Here is a 19,943-nt window from a genome sequence, read left to right as displayed (position 1 = left end):
GTTAGATGAACATCTTGCTGGGGTCATTTGACCCCAGTATTCTTTCCTGCCATGGCAGGGGGTCGGACTAGATGATCTGCTCAGGTTCCTTCCGACCCTAGAAACTATGAAACTATGAGTGGAAGCAGTGGGAGACAAATACTGACAAATACAGGCAATTTCTGCACAGTCTCCCCACAATCTTCTCTGAACTTCCTACACAACTCTGACAAAAGTTAGCTTCCTCCCTGAGCTGCCCTCCAAACTTCTCTGTACCAAACTAGTGACATCACAACAGTGTGTCACTTGCATCACACTGCTGTAAGACTGCTGCTGAGCTGTGAAGGGACACTGCATTGTAAGAGGACATTGCAGTCGCGGCCACCCAACATCTCTGTTGATATTGGTTAATGCTTTTAGTGCCCTAAAACATTCTCCAGAATACACATTATGCTCCAAAGAAGGGGCAGCTAGAAAGGCAGCACAGACTGAGAGAGAAAGGATTGTTAGCTGGAGATGAATTCAAGTCCTCGATCTTACACTGACACATTGTGTGGCCCTGGCAACTCACTTGACTTCTCTGTTCTATTTCCCCCTCTTTAAAAAGGGGGTTACAATGACAGCCATGAACTCATCTTAGAGAAGACCTGTGAGGATTCTGTTAAATGCCTCTGCATCAAACTCACTAAGCACAGGTTGGGAGATGTAGTGATAGGACAGAACTAAGACTACTTTGGCCATCTGGGAAATAAGGTTTGTTTCGTGTTATCTTCCACTGGGTCAACTGCATAGCTAGCAGGGCTGTTAAATAAGCTTCTATGCACAAAGAGAGGCGTCATACATAAAGCTTGTCTAACATCTCTCTCATTTATAGAGCTGTCCTAATAAAAGGTATCACCAAGCAAACCTTGCTTCACACACTACCTGGACCACCACAGCTACAACAACACTTTGATCATAGTGGACATATAGAAGAATGTGATGGAAATGTTTATCTCTATATTGGCTTAAACCAATATTTTGAGTTCAAACACCTTAGAATTTACAGAAAACTTGGATCTGAACTTTGAAGCTTGGGCCCTTTTCCACTGTCATGGCTAGGCTGAGCTTCTAGACTTAACTGCAAGATACCACCAGTTCCAGTCAGCCAGTTTTCCCACAAGGCTTGCTTAGGTTTGTGATCCTTTGAATGATACTGAGGGGTTTATCATGCAAAGTGATCACCTTATTTGGTGACCTGTGTTGGGTTCTGAGGATCTGAAAGTACATCTCAGTGCAAAACTCAAGTAAAAATAGGAGATCACAGCTCTAGCAGCAACTTTATAGGACTGGATGCATGAGATACAAGGCTCTACCTAGCATGCTAACACCTTGCACCACTCAGGTACTGAGTGTAACATCTGATACCAATACAGAAACACTATGTGAACCTCAAGCAGCAAAACAAAGCAATGGCTGGACACTGAAAGCCAGCATTTCAAAAGGCTGAGCACCCAGCAACTCCCACTGAGAAAAATGGAGAGACTCTTTCCCACCTTTGCTCCCTCTGAGTACCATGGAGACTCCTTCCCACTCCTGATTCCCACTGAAAATGGTGGGGCATCCTTCTTGCCCCTGCCTCAGTTGAATACGTGCCTCTGCTTTCCATTCAGGATGCAGGCAGCTGCAGAGTGCTAAACTCTTTTGCAAATCTGGTCCCTGCTGTGAGCATGAGTCAAGCTCCTCACACCACCTGGGCTGACTTGTGCACAACGAAAATTGTACTCTTAAGTATCTGAGAGGCCAGGTTCCCCTAAGAGCCTTTGATGCCTTCTGCAGGCCCCCTCCATACCAATCCACCCCTACTAGACCAGATTCATGCCTGCTCCTAGCTAACGGAAACCACAGGGTCATCTGTTTGACCCATACATCCCCCTTCCCTACTGTAAACAATGTCCCATAGCCCTACATTCCCCTTCCCCTAAGCCTTCCTCCCTCTGTGGGCACAGAGTTGGGGGCACGTATATTCTGAAGTGGAGAGTGGTGATGGTGGATCTCTCACATCAAAGGCTCCTACTCCCCCTCCTCATGGGCTGTGTGGAGTGCTACAGGCCAGTTGATGCTAACGCTGAGTGACACCCTTAGCCAGTGCTAATAGGATTGAACAGGCCTTTTCCCCATGTGCCTTTGATATCACTGTGCTTACTACAAACACCCTTCAGGAGCAGATGAGAGAGCAGCCAAAGGAGGGAGTGATGTCTGGCTCCTTTTTCTCCCTCCCCAGCATGCTCCTGCAGCTTCAGAGCCATGGCAGCTGGCAGGGCTTGGGCAGGCAACACCGACAGGAAGGCAGATCCAAAGATACAAAGTATGGTTCTGTTCCCTGTGACCCTCTCTGTCTTCAGCTCCTCTTAACAAGCAGCTGTCAGCCCAGATTCAGTTGTTAGGAGGAAGAGAGAGTGAGGGAAGTCTCTACAGGCTCTGCCAGCCTTCCCCAGCGCCCCTGCAAGCACCTCGTACCAAGGCAGCACAGCTCTGCTCTCTCACTGACTTGTCGTATGCAGCTCCCCACCCCCCATTCCTGAGTCCTGCTGGCTCTTACATCCCTTCTCCTGAGGCTGTTTCTCTCCCCTTCCTTCTGCTGTTTCTCTGATGTGTGTGTTTCTCTCTCCACAACCTCCTCCTAGCTCTTCAGTTTCGGTACAGTGCTCAGATTCTCATTCCGTCACATCTGCCTCTTTTCCGTCCATCTTTTCCTCATCCTTCCATCCCCGCTTCTCGTTTCTTCTCTCCCCCATCCCCCTCAGCTCCCCCCATCCTCACGCAAAGCTCGGTGTGTCACTATTGTCTGAGATGACATTAATAAGCTCCCATGAAACAATGAGATTATGAGCTATGCCTTCTCAGCGATAGAATTACTAATTATTACCAAGATAAATGGGAATATCAATGATGAAAGTCAATATTATTGTCTTCTTTGTTCCTGTTTGTTTTATTTGTAGATGAAAAGAACACTCCGCCTGTCTCACTAGGATGTGGCTGCGAGCTGGAATCATGCCTACTGGCAGGCACGCACGGAGCCGGCGTGTGATAAGAAATCATATTACACACATGCTTGCAAAGGGCTCTTTAAATCAACTGCTCTACCAAACAGCATTGTCTTTGATTAATTCATAAAACAGGAGCTGCCTCCTTTCCCCCCACTCCAGCATGAGGGGTGGGAGGCATTAGAGGAGTGAGGGGGAGAGGCGTGACGTGGGTGGAAGTGATTAATTGTTAAATGTAGCACAGAACTGAAAAGGCTCCACAACTGAATTCTTGTGCTTTTGCCTTAGACAGGCAACATTGCCCAGTGGCTCAGACCCTAAGACTGGAAGCCAAGCGACCTGGGGTCTGTTCCAGACTCTGACACAGACTCTGTGTGACCTTGTGGGCACGGCCCTCAGAACAGGGCTATTGTCCCTAAAATGACTGAGAAAGCAGCACCTCCCAGTAGAAAATCTCTTTGTTGCTTCACTTCATTCTGAGGCGTAGCTACTGACTTCAGTGACACCAGGAATGCCTTGTGCACTCCTATTAGCCCTATGGTGTGGCCAGGACAACTAAAGAAAAAGTGAGCTGGGTTCTAATTCTGCCTTGTGTCCTGCAGCGTCAGGAGACTGGCTCCGACAACAAATTCTGTCCCTTGGGGTGAGCAAAGGTGCAAACCTCAGTGGCATCTTAACACACCACCTCTTGCTCACTTCTCTTGTTGCCAGTGAGGATGCTTGAGGCAGGAGAACCCAGAATGACTCTTTACTGCACTGGCAGCCAACCTTTTACCTGGAGAGTGGACAATAACCAGGCACTCCTTGGTGTGTTTTCTACCATTGTGTTTCAAAGGGCACATCTAGGCTACTTCATCATGATCATTTTCCACACTTAGGGCTCTGTATTAGAAGAGGGGTTTGAGGTGCTTTATTACCAGTGTCTATGCAAAGAGATTGCTCACTACCAGTTATTCCATTGGAATATTCCAAAAATCAGCCAGCAGAGCAGAAACTAGCTAACTAGCTAAAATCATGCCACCACAGATCTTCTCATGTGGACAGGGCTTCCTTTGCCTCAGCTACCCCATCCACAAGCACTAAGCAAGTATAATAAAACCTTCTTACAGCTGATGAGCTGCTTGAACACCATGGTTGAAAAGTGCTGCATAACATTGCAGTGTTGCCTGGGAAGGTCATCTGGGAATCACCCTTTGTACCCAGTTTATCCCTTAAATGGCCTGCTGTTCCTTATGAGAGGCTGAGGTAGTATAGGGATGCACATTACCACACTGGTGACCAAATGGTTTTCAAAGGGGGCCAGATACACATGATTACACTGTCAACTGCTTTCTTACACTCCTGAGAAAAAACACTCCCTCAGTTCTCAGTAGTGCAAATGTTATGGAAAGCAATCAAATCTGTACACTGCAAGCGTCTCCTCTGGGCAACCCACCACACCCACTGCACAATGTAACAGAGAAGGTGTGGGACTGAGAGGAAGGATCAGAATTTGGAAGATGCACTTAGGAAAAAGACTGCTTGGGAAATATGGCCTGTTACCAACTCTGGGATATGGGGAGGGGAAGGGAAGGGAAATGGGCTGAATCACTGGAAGCTGGAGAGGGAGGTTGACAGGATCTGAATATGGTACCTTTCCTCAGTGCATTGCTGGAGTAGATCCTGACGGCCGCTGGGATGGAATAGCTGTCACTAGTGCATGGCTTGTGCAGATGCTAGTGTTCACAGGGAGCCAGCCAACTAGGGAAGGATACCTCCTTTGTATGCTCTCTCATTTGCTCCTGAAGGGTATTTGTAGCAAGCACACTGATATCAAAAGCACATGGGGAAAAGGCCGGTTCAATGCACTCTAATGGACAGCTTAGTCTGCCACCATCCCCACTATAGTCCATCCTAAATACTAAGGAATGCATTAAAGCAAACAAACACCCCCCAACCCATCGTTAGATTATACTTAGATCATATTTTAATACGGTGGTAACTTCTCTCCTAATCAGTACAAAACACCCTGGCCCCTCTCTGCATTAACAAGGACAAATGTTTCTGCTGCCTCTCCAAATGCAATGAAATCCAGAGAATTGGAAAAAGCCTTGCAGGAGTAATTATGCCAGTTTTTAAAAAGGAGCAGCATGTCCTGAATATTTCATGGAAGGTAATTTTTTTAAAGCTTTTTTAAAATCCTTTTTTCCCCTTTGTGCATGTCAGGGTGTAATTAACCAGAAAGTATCAGAGCATAAACCAAAAGAAATAAACTGCAGCACAGCCCTGTCCCTCTCTCTCTAACACTTTTCCTTTTCCACTCTCGGTAGTTTTCCCCCCTGTTTAACATTAATGTGACATTCTTAACTGCATGTGTATAAGATACCATCTCCCAGTTGGAGATGTTGTCATTTGACTGCTGGGAAACCTCCAGTGGCTTTTAGCCCACTGTACCCCAAATCCCCCAGAGTTATGGCTGCCTGAAAATTATCACCAGCAAAGAAACAACAATGCAGGTGCCCCCTTATTTGGGTTGCCAGCATGGCATTACAAAGAGTGGGAAAGCCTGCTGGATCTTTTGTTGCTTGGCCTGGGAGAAGAGCAGGGGAAGCCAAGCTTTTAAGGAACTCTCAGTGTTACTGAATGACTTTTTTTTTCAGTGAATAAACTATTTGCCAAAAATTGTGGTTTTGGCTGCCCTGAACCTACTCACAGAATCATAGTGGTCTTGCAGAAGAGTTCTAGCTGAAAAACAGACTCCAGGGTCAGAGGAATCATGGTGCTGATGCTTCCTTTCTTACACAGCGATTAGGACATTGACCCAGCAACTTGGAGATGCAGATTGGATACCCCTCTGCCAGACAGGATCTGAGCTCATATCTCCTCGCTATCTGGAACGTGCCTACCCACCATGCTGTGAGATTTTGGAGTGAGTTGGTTACTCTCAGTCTGTCCTGTTGATGCTGTTCCACTCAAGACACCAGGACCCACCATGGTCCAGGCTCTTATATATAACGAGCAGAGAGCCAGCGTCCCAAAGAGCACCAACATAACCTTACTGGAATGGACCAGTGCAGCTCCCCATCTCATCAGCCACAACATAACCTTATGTTGGACTTGTGCCCCTGGAGTCCGGACCCCAAACACTCCAGCTGGCAGAGTATGCCTGGGGAGGGCAGGGGTGGGAATGGGCTGACATCAGCATGGTGGTTAATCACAGTACTTGTTTGGGTTGCCTGTGTGCATTCTATCTGAAAGCCTCAGGCTGTTTTCCATAACACCCCCAGCTGACTGGCATTAGTATCCTATCCACAGCAAAGATAGAGAAACTAAGGCACAGAGAGGTTCAGGCCAATGAGGCAGGTCTTCAGATGGTGTCAGTGAGCCTAACTTTGAGCATGTGGCCCTGCGCTTTCAAACTTGAGTGCTCAGGCAAAGGCACCGAGTTAGCCCACAATGTGAACTGGCAACTTTAGTCATACAATTAATCCCAAGTTAAAAAAAAATTAGTCTGAACAACTTGGTCATAGAGCATATTTCTGGGCAGAGAAACCAGGGGGATGATGCCCACTAGGCCAACTGGCTCTTAGAGCTGTAGCCAGAGACTGAGTTGTTCAGCACTACTTCATGCTGCAGTAGTAGGGGTCAGCATTAGCACAGCTGGGTGTTTCAGTGCATGGCACAATTCCCAGCTGTTTTCACCCTCCCTTACCGAGCCGGGTTGGCCACGGCATCTGGCTTGAAACTTCACACAAGAGCAGTCTGTTTTCCTCCCCAGATCCCTTCCCCACTTCAAGGCAGCCTTTGAGCAGCGTTCGTAATCCTGTTAACTCCCAGCTACCTAAGCAGCGCAGGGTGTGCTGTTAGCATTCACCTTCATACTGAGGGACAGCAGTTGCATGCAGAATGTGAGGGTCGGGCTGTATGGCCCGGCACACTCTCCTCCCTATTAGCATCTTACACTATTAATATTTATTTTTGCTAATGTGATACCAAAAATGAAAAAAAGAAATCTTCTCATGTTAATGACTGTGGCAGCCCTCAGAGCAAGGCACATGGAGAGAAATCTGGGACTGGCTTGACCTGGTAGGCAAAAGGGGACAGAATTAAATAATGGGGAAGAAATTCAAATCAGATTTCTTCCTGGACGTTGGCTGGAGGGGAGAGATGTGTCTCCCTGGGTGAAGATATAGAACAGAAGATAGCAAGGGGAGATATTGTAGACAAACAGACAAGGCATTAGACTAGGGGGCAAGAGACCTGGGCTCTCCTGATGCTGGGAAAGACTTTCCATATACTTGTTGATGCTTGGGCTTGCTTAACTGGCTGGTGAAAGCAGCCACACAGTGAAATAGACCTTGAGCTATGAGGAACAGTCCCATTAGGAGCTGATGGACTATGAACTGGAGTTTTAGCCTTTATGCGCTGACAGGCCAGCCCACTCAGGCTGCAAGCATGACCTCTCTCCCTCGAGTTAAGGCCTTTTGTAGGTGAAACAGAGTTGTGTCAGGATGGACTCTGCTGCATGGACATGCTCCAGGTCATTTCCACTTGCATCCCTTGCTGGGCTGGAGTGGCAGTTCTTTGGGGATGTGACTGTCCCTCACTCCATCAATCTGGATACTGGGGCCTGACCTTGTTGTTACCAATGAGACAAGCGGAGGAGGAGAAGCTAAGGTTAAGGAAGGTGGAAACTGCCTGCTGTATGTTTCTGGTTCTCCCCCATTTTCCCCACAGCTCAGCTGAGCCCCTTTTTCTTCTCTTTCACTGCCCTCCCTCTTCATCTCTACCTTCCCCCTCTTCTCCCTTTGCTTTCTTCCCTTTCTAACCTCCTCTCCCTATGCTCCATGCACATTACCTTAGAGCCCTCTGTGCTCCTATTAATGCATGCAGCTCTCCCCTCCTTTCTCCTCTGTCACGTTATCTTTTTCAACCTTGCTCTCTCCTTCTTTCTGCTTCCTGCTGCCAGCTTTCACCCCATTTATAAACTAAGCCTGGCAGAAGGAAGATTCCCATTCCCTGATGTCCCCCTCTTTCTATCTGTAGCTTCTCCTGAGAAACCCTCTGCATCCTCCATCCCCAGGGCCAGTGAGGTAGGGGCAATGCCCTGACTCTGGCAGGTGGTACCCTATAGGGAAAAGCTGGGCACAGGCTGGCCTCTCACGGGAGGAAGGGAGATTGGGTTCTCTCTCATTGATTTTTCTCTCTCTGAGTGAGCAGATTGTTCAGCAAAATGAAGTTATTGGGGGATGTAATGTTTTCTCCGCCTGACAACTTATATTGTTCACTCTCAAATAAAGTGCTGACCTGCACAATGGCGTGCGATCCCTGGATAGACGTGTTTCTGTAAATAAGCTGGAGCTCCCCCTCCCTCCCCTTTGATCCTGGCTTCGTACCATGCCAAGCTGTCTAACTCAGCCCTTTTCCCTCTCTTCTATTCCTCTTCCTTATCCCTTTTCTCTATCCTCCTGCCACAGTTTCCCTAAGCCTCCATCCCCTCACTTCCTCCTCTTGGCCTGGTTCTCTCATGGCCCTCACACCTGTATGCTCCTTTAGGAACCCCTCAAGTCCTGGAACAGCAGAGGGAAGCCCTGAGAAGCTGAGAGAGTACAAGGATAGCTGGAGCCAGTAGCACAGAAATGGAGTGGGAGCTGATGGCCTGTGATACATGGCAGCTGTACCTCCATGGGGAAAACAGATTCTGAGGGGACAGGACATCAGAACATTATTTCCCGGTATCGGCTGGAAACTGGCAGCATGGCGCTGAAGGTGGCAGTCCACCCTCCGTTCTGCCCATCTGCCCACACTGTCTGCGGTGGAACTTGCAAGGTGCTCTGCCCTCTGGCCCACCAGCTGGAAACTACGGCTTTTCAGGAATCTCCTGCAGGGCCATGAGGGGACACTGAAGGGGGTGGGAGAAATGCCAAAGACAGCTTCCTCCTGCTACTGCAAAGAAGTGGAGAGACTCAGCGCTGAGGGAAGAATGGGGAGGACACAGCACAGAAATAGGGGCAAGGAGACCACTCCTCCCTCTGCCTCTGAATTGCTGGATGAATGGTATCACTACTCTGTGCCTGTTTCCCCCATCTATATAATAGGGATAATACCTATCCCTACCGGGGCAATATGAAAAGCTTCATAGGCTCATGCACAGGGAACTGTTTGAGACCTTTGGTCTTCTCTGAAGTCTGCGAGATCCTCAGATTAATATAAATGGAGGTGGCACAATAGAGATACATTTATGACACCTGCTGAGGATCTGGCTCTGGAAGCCTGACATGTCTCCAGACACCTCTATCCTTCTAACAGCAGGAGAGCAGCAGAAGGAAAACACAGACATGATACAATCATACAGGTCAAAGAAATGGGCCTGTGACTGTAGGCAGCTCTGACTGCAATGGGGGTGCAGAAGGTTTGCATCCCCTGCTCAGCTGAGCCATAGTGGTAAAAGTCTAGTGGCAGCGTGGGATGAAACATATAAACCTTTTGGCAAAGAGGACAGACCTTTGTGTTTGTCTATACATATGAGCCTGCATGAGGGAGTGTGTGTGTGTGTGTGTGTGTGTGTGTGCGCGCGCGCGCGCGTGTGTGTGTCTGTATGCATGTCTCAAGCAGATTAGCTGTGTCAGGATGTCTGTTGCCCAGATTAGACAACATAGGCATTGCCCCTTGTCCCATGGGGTCAGGACTTTGCCACTCCCAAGGCTTCAGGGGGTGATCTTGTGAGACAGCTGCAAACACAGGAACCCAGGGTTCCCTGCTTGCAGATGGGCACTTGGGGAACCCACTGCCAGGGGATTCCCAGAACGCCTCCGCAAATGGAGGAACCCAGGCAGGTGCTTCAGGGGCCCAATCGTGCATGCTGCTGAAATGGGAATTGCTGAGTGCACAAGACCGAGCCCCTGTAATTTTGGGAGTGCCTGCCCTAGGTGACTAGAGAGCACAAACAGCTCCAGGCTGCCTGTACTTTTCCACCATAAAACAGGGAGACATCTGCCACAAAAAAGTGGCACAAATGCATACCAGTTATTGTCGAAGCCACAGTTTTGGGCACTTGTGGTGTGACAAGGGGAGCAGATCCCTGTTTACTTTGCCTCTGTGCTGCCATAAAATGTTTTATGGCAGCACAAATGTGATGCTTGTTTCCAGCCTGAGTATATTTGTGTGTTCTTCTGCATCTGCATGCGTGCCTGCATGTGCGTGGGGGGAGAAGGAGGGTGAACGGCAGCCGCCTCTGTGCATCTGTGGTCTTTGGGGATGAATTTCAGAAGCAAACAGACTAGGATTGTAGCCACATTTGTTCTGTGAAAATCTCTTGCTGACGGAGCCATTTAAAGAACACAGAAGAGACCAACTTGTTCCTAAGCAGAGCTTGAGCGGATGGGGACATGCAGTATTGCCAGCCACAAGCATTTGAAACCCATGAGTCAGATTCCCCCTTCCCTGGAATCCTCAGCGTGGCTGGCTTTGAAACCATGAGGCTTAAGGAAAAAACATTTGGCATTCGCTATCTTTACCTTCTGCTTTCCTTGCCTTTTGGGCATGTGCAGTTCACGTGTATAAACTGTTCCCCCCAGCCATGGGGCTCCGAAGTTTTGGGTTTGGGTTTTTTTTACAGAAAAACTGCAATTCTTCAATCACCACATGACTTTTGGAGCTGGAGCTCTATGAAAATCCCGAAGTACTGCAAGGCTCATGACAACATTGCAAGTGATTAGGGGTGGAGCAATACCATGGCTTTCAAAGCACGATTACTAGCATGTCTGTGCAAACAAGACTGAGAAGACTAAAATGCCTATATCCCACAACAGTCCAAAAGTGTGTTCTGTCAGATGCCAAAAAACATGTATGCTTAAAAAATCATATATGCTAAAAAACCCACTGGTGACTCAGGCTCAGCCCTGTCTCAGCACTAACAGCTGCACCAGCCAAATCATCTGGCCCCACCTCCTACGGCATCCTCTTTGCCTGCCACTGGCCTAGGAAGAGGAATGAGAAAAGGGACACAACTTCAAACCCCGCTCTGTGCCACCACTTCACACTGCCTCCTTGACCCACAGGACACCCCTTGCTGCCATTTTGGAATTTGGGAGCCATTTGGAAAAAACAACAGTACATTTGGCAAACATCTGTGAGCCTAAATATGCTTGAGTGATCCTATCCATTTTCAGTGTGTTGCCAGCCATTGTGTGGGACCTTTTTCCAGTGTCACAGAGGTCCTACAGTGCGGGGGTGGGGCTCTGGTGATATTCCCAGCCCTGGGTCACCTCAAATCTAACAAGCCCAGCCTTCAGCATTTTTCCCTCCCCCAGGGTATGACTAGGTGCACATCCCTGTTGTTCTCTGATTCTCCTCACTAATAAACTCCCCTTAGTTGCTGGGCATGGCACCGACGTGGTGGTGGGCCTCTTTTTGACTGGGGGTGGGAAATGCATGATTCTGCTGACAAATAACCTCAGTAATCTGCTGCCTGTTGCTGAGATCATAATCATGAAGCACTAGGATGACAACGGATCAAAGTCCTTTGTCCCTATCATCCTTAGAGGTTGATGCTGAACACATTGTGACACTCATAGTGATGGGGCAGGTGAGAGGTGGAAACGATCACCTGAAGGATCAGGAACTAGTGGCTGAGTGAGACTGGATGGGTCTGTCCCTGCTCTGTAGCCAGGAGAGGGACGCCCATGTTCCACAGAGACCTTTGTTTTCTGAAGTCTGAAGGACCCCCACCATGCTTTGAAGGAAACACACAAACATACACAATCTAGGATTTGCCTGCCAGGTTCCTACTTCTTCCTCAGAGAAGGTACTCTGTGTTAGCTCAAGCCAGGCTAGGTGTCAACCTATACCATTTATGGAAACATCTGAGCTCAAGGGCTGGAGGAAGGAAGGCACTAATTGAAGATTAGGAAATGTGGGCTCTGTACCAGATTTGGGGCAAGTTCTTCATTGAGATGGCGGCATTAACAGAGTGATAGGGAATTGAGTACATAACTCCTACTCAGTTTTAATGGGATTGGGTTACAATACTTAATTTCCCTGGGCTCTTCACTCCGTAAAATGGATATAATAGTACTGTTATCTGTCACATCTGTGTAATCTTTCTGGCAAGGTCTACCTTCCCATACACAAAAACTGGGGCTCTAATCTCAGTTGGGACCTTGAATTGGTACCACTAGATGACAACCCTGGAAACTTTATAAACCAAGGATCTTGCTGTGCACTTTTGCAAACCCTTCTAGCCAATGCTGGCCTGAGCACACAGGGGAATGTGAGGATGGCAGTCTCCTCTTTTTTGTATGTATGCAGAGATCAAGTGTATGCTGCCTTCTCTTTGCTTTGTGCAAAGAATATAATACAAAGGGAACACACACACACACACACACACACACACGTATGTGCACGCAAAAAAAGTGTTTGACAAATCTGAGAGATGGTTCTGGCTCATTGTTCATGTTCCCTCATTTCTAAAATAGACTCAGAGTAAGGACGTTGCCTACCAGCTAGCTCCAGGTTAGCGACAAAGTTCCCCTTCTAAATGAGACCCAGAGCAGGGGGTTCCCTGCTGGCTAAAGCCATGATGCAGATAAGTTCCTCCTTCTAAAGGAGCCAGAGATCAGAGTACCCCCTGCTAGCTCACACCAGGTTAGTGAAGATCCAATCTGAATAATTTTTCCTCAGCTCAGTGTAAAAAAGATGCCTGAATCATCCTGATTTTTTTCATTAGGAAACTAAATTCTGTTCTGCACTGAAAGATCCCTTTGTTCTCTCCAGAGGACTGACATGCTGGGAAATTGCCTAAGCCCAGTCAGCTCTGATGTTTGCTGTCTCACGCGTTGCCTGTATCAAACTGACAGTTCACAGATTTTAGTCTAGGATTTTATATGTACAGTACAAGCTGAAACCTGCTCCTGTCTTTTTCGACTGTCCTGGAGAGAGAGCAAGGAAGCAGGCTGAGTTGTGGAGCAGAGCACGATGTTGTGACTGTAATAGAGACATCTCACAAAGCACAGTTGTTTGAGGGCACTGTCACTTGCCCTCTGACAGCGAGTGAAGAGCTCTTGTCTGCCCAAAATCCCCAGTATCGGACAGAGGGGGGAATCTAACTCTCAGTGCAATCAATGGGCAGCCACTTCTGCCTACAATCAACATAACATAAACCTTCCAGAGAAATGACCTTGTTTCATGATGGAGTAATATCCTAAAGATGATAGGTCACCCTAAACAAGAATCTTTCTTAACAGTACCAGTATTTCCCAAGGAGTTGTCCCAATATTACACATATTGTGGAGATCTCCCTAGAGCTCTTAGTGATGATGACATTCTTGAGAAATACCTTCCCTCCCGACATCCCTCCACTCTGTGAAAGGGGTGGAGTCTTCCTCTTTCTATCCAGAAAGGTGTGTATATCCCTAAGACTTCTATGAAGACTTATGGAACTGCATGGTAATACCAGATAATTGGTTAAAGAGATTTCTACCAAGCTTATAGCACCACAGCCAAGTCCATCATTGAGTATCATGACAGATCATTGAACTTTATACTTTCTTCAACAGTGTTATCCAACTCCCATACCAGGGGTAAAACTTCACCTACCCAAGTCAGATGATGTCAGGATGCAGGCTGATTGGCTGCCAGAGGCTCAGTGGGTATCGATCTTTCCTTTTCTTTCCAATCCTGCACTGAGAAAGAAATAACACATGAATTATAGCTTGTCTAGTATTTAAAACCAGCAAGAAACACTGTTTCTGTACTAACAGCAAAATTAGTTTGGAAAGACAACCAACAGGATAACTGAAAAGCTTCTGAATAACTTTTCCTCCCAAAACTTGAGTCCAGTGGTGCATAACCTTCATCCAGACTGACATGCGAAAGCCATAAATGGGACCATATGAGAGAAAAAAAGTACAGAAATACCAAGGACTGGGAGAGTTTATGGGGTAGAAAATAGGCAAATATATCACAATTATGTCTGTCCCACGTGACTGCTAAAAGAACCCACCAAAATCAATTACATAATAGAAGTAGTTTTCTAATGAAGGAGGAACAGAATTGGGACCATCTAAGCAAAGTCTCTCCTTGTGTTGCTACACTGATTTTAATGGAGTTATACCTACGGTAGGTGTGGGAATATTTTTGGGTGTCCCACTATGGTAGGTAGTTTTCCATTAAGAAAAATGCCTTGTCTTGTTCACTGTATTTAAACAATAGGTATCATCCTTCCTTTAGGACAGTGGTCTCCAACCTTTTTGAAGTAAAGAGCAATCCAGGATCTACCATACACCCTGCCCCCAGCAAGTCAGTCTGGGGGAGGCACACTGAGGCCCCCGCAGTGAGGGCGGGAGTGGGGCAGGGGTGAGTGGCGCCAGCTGAGGGAGGGTCAGAGGCATGCGGGGGGGCTCCCACCGCTGCCCAGACCCCGGTGGAGGCCCAGGGGGCATGTGGCCCCCTGATTTGTGTGCAGGATGAGATGGCTGCTACTGCGAACTGGACTAGATGCCCCAGGCTTTGCCTCGAGCAGAGGGCACAACTCAGCCCAGTGTCCCGCTGCCATCCCACTGCTCGTACATCTCGCTGCTCCTGGACTGTGTCCCAGCTGCTCCCCATACACGTTCTGCCACTCCCGATCACAGAGCCTCTGGCAGTCAATCTCAGACTAAGATCAACTGTCAGGGGCTCCTCGGTTGACCAGTCAATCAGGATCAACTGGTTGGTGACCAATGCTTTAGCGAATTTGCACATGGATCTTATCAGAAACAAAGTTATGGCTTCTTTCCCATAGAAAACACTGAAGCAAAGAGGATATTCTCCTTACTCTGATAGCCACGGGCTAACGCAAACTATTCCATCTTGCAAACAGTAGGAGGAGGAGAGGTTGCTTTTACCCTGTACAGTATCCCAAACCACAAGAAACCTGCCTGCCTACAAGCTCTGTTACACATGTGAGATGACTCTGGTTCACCAAGACCGACAAATCACCCCAGAAAATGTGGGCCGAACTGTGGGTCTGCACTGAAACCAGGTTCAGCTCAACGGTGGTTTCAATTGAGTATAATTCTGAATTTATATAAACCCTAATTTTGGCAATGTGCAATGCCAGGTGACAAAATGACAGGCTGATGTGAAACCCCAGGAGCTGGAAGTCTGAGAGAGACAGGAATAAATCCTTGACTACAGTCAAAGTGTACACAGTTCCAGTAAGGTGTTTACATATCCAAGTGCCTGAAAGCTCTGAATCTGAGCAGAGTATTCATCTGAGCAGGAATCTATGGTTGAGGGAGAGAGTTGATTTAAATTCTGGGATGCTCTGAGCACTAAGTACAACTGATCTGGAGCCAGTATGATACAACCTAAAAGTCGGAACAAACCTGAATCCCCAACAAGGCGTTTTATACACCTTATGCTTAAATTTGGACGCAGCTTCCCAAGATTACTTCTTGTATTCACTTACCCTTGCACTTCCTGATCAGATACACCACAACTTGTGTCAAAACCTGAAGTTGCGGTGCACCTGGGAGTTACCTGACATGACACAGGAAAGTTTGCCTGAGAGGTCTGACTATGCTCAGGGTTATCCTGACAAACAACTGAAACACCAAACCTCCTGGTGTTCATGCAGCACTGTTATAAGCACATTCCAAACTTTGTGGTGCTGCAACCTTTGCTATAGGACTCTTCCAGGCCCTATGGCCAGAACCTATTTCTATGTGTGAACTTCATTAAAGTACTGACCTGAATAGGTCTGATCAGTTCATCAGCCAAATCTGTGGGTGATGGGTAGAGGGGGGTAAAGCAATAGGGGTCACGCTGGATACTTTTGTGATACCTGCAGGAAGTCTGCTCACAACATCAGTCCTTATCCTTCCATGAAAACCCTGACCCATTGCCCCACTGCTAACATGCTTTAGTATACACATTTTCCCACATCCAGAGGCATAAGAGAGTAGGTCCACACCCAGGGCAGCCATGTGGAGCCTGTGGCAGTGCCAGCTCTTGTGGTAGAGACTGCAGTGGTGTGATCAGCTGTTGCTGTGGCAATGGCTACTTGTGTTCCTGCCCCTCCCCTTCAAGGTAGCAAAAGAGACTGCACAGATATGCCTCACTCCTCAAGACCTACATTTACATATAAGCATCTACAGTAAATGAAAGGGGTGGGGGGCACAAATGTCTCAGTGAACACAGTCTCCCAGCATGATGAAATCCCTGTGCATCAGCTACTGAACCAACATTATCTGGAACCTTAAAGACACATTGGTGGAGAGAGATAAATTGAAGCACAGCTTGTGTGACTCTCCTTAAATCCCATGGAGTGCGCTAATCCCAATTCAGAGCTGCAGACAGATGGCCTATCAAGGCTGTGGCATGGAGCTTTTAGTCACAGGTGATAAACTCTCAACCCCAGCAGCACTGAATGGGTCTGCTTTGGCTCCTGACTGGGGTTTTATCTTTTCTGAAATATGGACAAGGTGAAAAGGGAAGGGGAGAAAGGGGGCAAGAGAGGAGAAATTAAAGGGTGACGTAAGGTGCCAAATTGGGAAGAAAGCTAAAGAAGAGAGGGAAGAACAGGGTGTGGAGGGAAAGCATGGAAAGAAGCAAGGAGGAGGTGAGGGGAAAATATGCTCAGAGGGAACACCGACAGGAAGGAATCCACTGGAACAGGTGGGAATGGAAGGGAGTGGAGGGGGAGAAGAAACCGCACAGCACATCTGGCAGAGATGTCCTTCTTGCACTTGAACAACACAATCCCCTGCACAATCTTCCAACTCTCTCCACAAAGCAGTGCTCCCAGGCCTTGCTATACCCAGCTTTCCTCCTTCCCTGAGGACTTTTCTGAGATGCCTCCTTTTAACCTGGCAGCAGAGCATTAAAACTCCCAGACACGCAAATGGGCCTTTCCTTCTTCTCTAATGCCCAATTTGCAGCTGTTAAACCAAGCATGGGGAGGAAAACGCTGCCATTCCATGGAAAATAATGTGGGGTGAGGCCTGATCCTGTCTCATGCCCGGCCTGTGCTCAGCAGAGGCATAGCAGGCAAGGGAAAACGGTGGGGTGGAAGGGCTCAGGCCTTATAAGCCTTCTACCAACCATTTTGGGCCCTATCAGGGCCTGTTCAGGATGTAAACCTGAGCAGCTCCAGAGTTGCCCTAACTTGTACTCTTGCTTCTCTGGTTCCCTATGAAGCACAGATTAGTTCCAGTGCAGCAGAGATGTCTCCCAGACCTTCTCCATTCCCAGCAGGTACAATATTGTCCAGGAGCAGGGGAGCTGCCTTGCTCTGGGGATGTTCTCTTGAGGCTGTTTCTATCTCTTGTGTCCCTGAAACATCTGCTGTAGGGCTAGAAAGGACTGGGCCTCATGTGTAAATGGAGAAACTGTGGAGACGTGTGAAGTGAACAGACTCAGCAAGCTGACAAAGCAAAAAGAGATGTGCTAATGATCCTTCCACGAACTCAGCCCTGGAAGTCTTTGGTTTGGGTCCAGGTGAGAACCAAGATCAAGTCCTGTGTGAAATCTGTAGTTCCGGTTCAGTAAATGACTGCATAAACAAAGGCATTATCTCCATCCTGCTCTCCTGAGTTTCACCCCCATTACAGCTTTTACTTTAATTGCCTGATATCATCTGCCAAGGCAGAAGGCAGCCCCTCCTGCTAGTTTAAAAAAAAATCTTTATGGTACGCTCATGATTTTATGAGATTCTGGAGAACAGAACCCAGGCTGGGTGCCAGGTGCCTCACGGGACAAATCTGGGAAGGCTGGAGACTCCAGCTTTCTAGACCCTGCCCTCAAGGTGGGCTGGGGAAGGGAGTCCCTTAAAATGGATTTTTCGAGGAAATCCCTTCCCATGAAAATGCTGAAAAATGCTGTGATTTGAGACATTTTGCCTTGGTTAAGAACATTGTTTTTCCCATAAATGTGAATTTTTTTACAGGAAAGGATCTCCATTGCCCAGACAGCTCTAAAGGACAACTGAGAAGCTGCAGCCAGAGACTTTCACTACTAGGGAGTGGGTTGAGGCCTAGCCCAGGCTGCCAGGCACCAAACATTACCATCTGATGCAGGATGCTTGCCTGCATAGTAGCCACAGCACAGACACTAGAAATCCACATGCCACCTTCAGGCTGGTACACTTGGCAGAGTGGGACCATGAAGTGAGGGTCGGAAGACTGAACACTCTTCTCCACAGACATGACAGCCTAAGCTCAGAGGCAGGGATATAGCTTTGCTACTTTTATTGTAGCAGCTTCTAGGACTGTCAATCCAGCCCCTTTTAACAGGACTGAATTCAAGAATGAGGACTGGCAAAGACAGGAAGACAGTCTCGCCATAGATGATCTTCAGAGAAAGTTCCTAGCTAAACACCCCTTCCTCCCCCTCCATCAGACTAAGTTTAGGACTTTTGGCAAGAGCTACCAGAATGAATTGATAGCCATGTGCATTTAATCGGAGGAGGTGACCTCCTGAACATGGGGCTGGCCCATACTCCTATAATCACTAAGACAAGCGTGAGAACAAGGAGTGGGAGTTGTCTCCTTAGAGCAATCCAAACAGGAAGCATCTTGCAATAACACTTGCAAAACCCACTCTGTCGCTTTTCTCCATTCTAAGCGCTCCCAGGATTTCAATAAATGCCACAATGCAATAACACAAGATTAGCAACCAAAACTAAAGCAGAAAAGCTCTGTGCAGTCTCCAGGATGGCAGGTCATAAATGTGAAATCTGCAGAACACACATTATAGTGCCTTTGCATAACAAAACCAGCAAGAACTACTGGAGTTTCTACTCCTCAGGAGAGACATACAACTCCATTCGCTCTTCTGTCTTGTGGGGATTGTATCCCCATTCTCACCAACATCCAAAATTACACTGAAACTTTGTCTTGTATCTGGATAAAGCAAAGGACATCACAGGCTCTATCTCTTTCATGCTCTTCCTGCTGCTGCCAGTGTCTACGTAGTACAGGCACCAGAGCAGGAAAGGTGTTTTCCTGAGAAGCTGCAATGCTGAAGTATGCAGGATAGAGTGAGTTCTGGTGCGACAAGGAAGCTGCATCCATGCTGCCCTGCATGGGGCTGTTAAAATTCATGCAGGGAGAAGAGACCCATTGGCTGGGTCTGTCCCTATTGTCTGCAAATGTTTCCAGACCTTAAATGCCACTACCATGATGCAGCTTGTGCATGTGTTTTCTTGGTCTTTCCTTGGCTATTAAGAAAGAGCCTTCTGCTCTCCAGCCTAGTGCCCTTCTCTCAGGGATCTCAAAACAAGATGTGAACAGAAATGTATGGAGCGGTGGCAAACACTGCTGCTTCATTTGTGCACTTTGTATGCTCACTTTTATTTAGCATAGGAGCTGCCCAAGGGTGTTGATCAGGGTTACAATTTCTAATGTGGCATGTCCTCTTGGATGCCTGAAGTGTCCAAGCTGAGATACGGCCCACCTGATTTCCAGGGACATGGAGCCCCTGCAGTTCTTCAACACTCCAAATAGGGTTTTGGGTGCTTGCCTTGAAGTCCTTGACTGGAATCTCAAAATGTGCCACCCAAAAACTAAGGCATCTCACGTAAGTGGGAAATACCATGGGCAGGCAGAACACACCTATAAGAGGGATGTGCCCCCATTCTACATGGGGAACAAAGGCATGGGGCAGGGACATGACCTGCCCAAGAATGTATGGTAAAATGAAGAGAGCTTTTCTTTAGGTTGGCAAAATCTATTTTGCAGCTAAATTGTCAATGACTTCTTTCTTTTATAGACATTTTATTGACTTAGCTTCTTTGTGTACTCTCATATATTTAGCAAGTTTTAAAATATGGTTCCAGGAGACATTTTAAAGCCCAAATTATTCACTCAACAGGCTGCTTTAGTGCTTTACTACTATGCAAATGGGTGGGGAAACTTATGGGGTCTCATTGCAGTTCAGAGTACAAAGATGCTTTTGGGCAGATCTCATAATGACTCC

The 19,943-nt window shown here is 47.5% G+C and overlaps 1 protein-coding gene across 3 annotated transcripts in view; it reads right to left on the bottom strand.

Moving 5' to 3' along the window:
* Positions 1–19,943, bottom strand: part of LINGO1 (leucine rich repeat and Ig domain containing 1) — a 408,267-nt gene that overhangs the window by 142,701 nt on the left and 245,623 nt on the right. For all 3 annotated transcript variants that reach the window (XM_019533347.1, XM_019533346.1, XM_019533349.1), the window contains one exon: positions 13,581–13,666. The gene's annotated coding sequence lies outside the window, so the exon portion shown is untranslated. The remainder of the gene's footprint in view (positions 1–13,580; positions 13,667–19,943) is intronic.

The sequence above is a fragment of the Crocodylus porosus genome, unplaced genomic scaffold (assembly GCF_001723895.1).
Source record: "Crocodylus porosus isolate Cpor-Errol unplaced genomic scaffold, CroPor_comp1, whole genome shotgun sequence".
Taxonomy (NCBI): Eukaryota; Metazoa; Chordata; order Crocodylia; family Crocodylidae; genus Crocodylus; species Crocodylus porosus.
Note: the sequence above shows the minus strand (reverse complement) of the source record. Positions and strands in the feature narration are given on the sequence as shown.